The sequence below is a fragment of the Chiloscyllium plagiosum genome, unplaced genomic scaffold, assembly GCF_037043375.1.
Source record: "Chiloscyllium plagiosum isolate Xiang-an unplaced genomic scaffold, Cpla_swu_hap1 HiC_scaffold_25, whole genome shotgun sequence".
Classification (NCBI taxonomy): domain Eukaryota; kingdom Metazoa; phylum Chordata; class Chondrichthyes; order Orectolobiformes; family Hemiscylliidae; genus Chiloscyllium; species Chiloscyllium plagiosum.
The window spans coordinates 49,326,074-49,328,991 of record NW_028270163.1 but is presented as its reverse complement, the minus strand read 5'-3'; positions in this window follow the sequence as shown (position 1 = coordinate 49,328,991).

The following is a 2,918-nucleotide window of genomic DNA, read 5'->3' as shown; positions in this document are numbered from 1 at the left end:
TCATGTCACCATCACTTAAATAAAAAAATCAAAAGAACTATGAGATATAACTCTCCACCCTTATAGTTTGGGTCTTGAACTACAGAAGTCGTTTCTCCCTGTATCTATGCTTTCACCCATAGTATTTGTGTTAAACTTTTTTTTCTGTCTTATTCATGATTGAATGCGTTTGTTTGGAGTTTTATAGGAGTATTGTTTAAGTTGCATAATAGTAGATAATCCTTTGTTAAAGAATAAGTTTACTTGTTTCCAACAAATAGTTATTTTTCTGTTAATGCCGAAACCTTTGACTTGAGTACCAGGGAAATTGATGATCTCAGTGCTTTAATTGGGTAGTTATAATGGTTTGTGGAATAACAGAGCTCCACTATTGCTGCATTCTTCCCAAGTGAGATGTGACAACATTGCGAGAGCTAAGTCGATGCAATGAACGAGATATTTTGAGTGCGCCATAGTATCTTTCAGAGAAATTTGTAACAGCAGCTACAAACTGTAAATAATTGAAAAGTAGAACTATTTTTTAATTTTCAATATAAATCTGAAAATGTGCAGGTTAGGTGCATTAGTCATAATCGAGATTGTCGATAGTGTTCAGGGATGTGTTAGGCGAGGTAGATTAGCCATGGTAAATGTGGCATTACGGGACATGATGGGGAGCTAGGTCTAGGTGGGGTGCTCTTTGGAGGCTCAGTGCAGACTCGATGAGCAAGTGGCCTTCTGCACTGTCGAAATTCTATGACTTTGTAATCCTATTTTGAAATGTTAACTTTATTTCTCCCACACATGAAGCTTGACCTACTAAACTTACCCAGCATTATAGAGTCAGAGCACAGAAAGAGACCCACCTGTCCATCATGCCCACAGTCATCAAGCACCAATCTACTCTAGTCTCCTTTTCCAGCACTTGGCCAATTACTGTGTATGCTATGGAGCTTCAAATGATCTTCTAAGTACAGGAAACTGTTTTAAACAGCATCATATGAAATGACATTCTTGATTAAAATTATTTCCCTCAAAAATGCAAAGTTCACTGTATTATTCTGTCCAATTATTATATTTTAATTTCTTTACCTCAATATAAATATACTTGTCCAATGGAATGGCCACATGAAATATTAACAGTTGATTCAATTTCAAGTCAATTTCTCCTCAAGTACTGCAATGTACCACCATGTTAGTTGAGGGTGAGAGAGAGAAGGCTGGTAAGTTTTATTTAAGGCAAGATTGCATTATTTTTGAAGTGATTAAGTACAACAGTGAAAGGTATATCCCCTGCATTACATTTATATCATTTAGTGGATGTTTTTACATTGATTATGTGGACCTCTTGATTATCTGGAGTATTTGATTAACTGGCACATGCTTGATCCCATAGAGTTTAGATTAGAGCGGTGCTGGAAAAGCACAGCAGGTCAGGCAGCATCCGAGGAGCAGGAAAATAGGCGTTTGGGGCAAAAGCCCTTCATCAGGACTATTCCCGATGAAAGCTTTTGCCTGAAACATCGATTTTCCTGCTCCTCGGATGCTGCCTGACCTGCTGTGCTTTTCCAGCACTGCTGTAATCTAAACTCTGGTTTCCAGCCTCTGCAGTTCTCACTTTTGCCTCGGTCCCATAGATGCTGGTAAATAAAATGTTTATTGTGCTTCTTTCTTTTGTAAATATATTTATTAGCAAATTTTTTTAACTTTACAAACATATAAAATGATTAAAAAACAATCAATAGCAAATATCAGTATAATAAAAAGAAAAAACACAAATTACAATGCAACTACTGTCTACTAACTACAAACCTACCCTATTATACAAAACAAACCCTAATACTGCAAAGCAATAAATAAGTAAATAATTAATAGATCAAAACAAAAGAAAAGCAACAAAAAACAAAAAAAAAGACAAAATACAGAACAGCTATGCTCGGCGCAAAGCTCCCAAATAAAGGAATGGGGGCATTGTGTATATACCTGTATTAACTCAGGAGACCCCCCTCCAGGGCCCAGGGTTTGACAAACCTAACCATCCTGGTTAAACAAACGCCCTAGTTAAGATAACTGACAAGTCTATATCCAAATAACTCAAGTAGGGCTGCTATGTCTTATAAAAATGGTCTGTTGCGTGGTGCACCGTGTTTGTAAAAAGGTCCAAGGGAATGTGCTCTATAATTAATTTCTGCCATCCCAGCAAGCCCGGTGGGTTCTCAGACATCCAGTTCATCAAAATATTCTTCCGTGCTCAGTATGCGAGAATATGAAATAGCTTCTTCCCATGCCTGTCTAAAGATGGCAAATTCAGTAGACCTAAGAGGAGAGATATTGGGTCTACTTTGACTTCAGTCCTCAATACCCTCCCTATCTCTCCAATAAACACTGAACCTGTGGCATGTCCAGAAGCAATGGGTAAGAGTACCTAAACTTATTTTACGTTTGGGGCACACTGAAGTTGCCCCAAACTTCGCCAGACGGTCTGGTGCCAGATGGGCCCTGTGCAGAACTTTTAACTGCGTAGTGCATGTCCTATTACAGAGTGAGATCTTTCAAGCATTCTCCCATATGTTCTGCCATTTTTCAGAACAGATCTCCACTCCTAGCTCTTGCTCCCAGACCCCACATAACCGCATAATATCCTGCCAGGTCCTGCCACCCAGTAGGCGAAAGAGGGCACTAACCGAAAGGGTGCTTGTGGAGCGTAGCAACATCCTCTTTGTATCAGGCTTATAGGGCTTAGCGAAAAGTGTAGTCTTCTTCTGGATCAAATCCCTAACCTGAAAAAAAACCGGAAGAGATCTCTGCTGGGCAACACGCATTTGCTGCTCAGTTCCTCAAAAGACATCATAACCTCCCCTCAAACAAGTCTCCCAAACTAGAACTCCTCTCACTGCCCATAGTTTGAACCCTGAGTCCATCATCCCTGGTCGGAACCC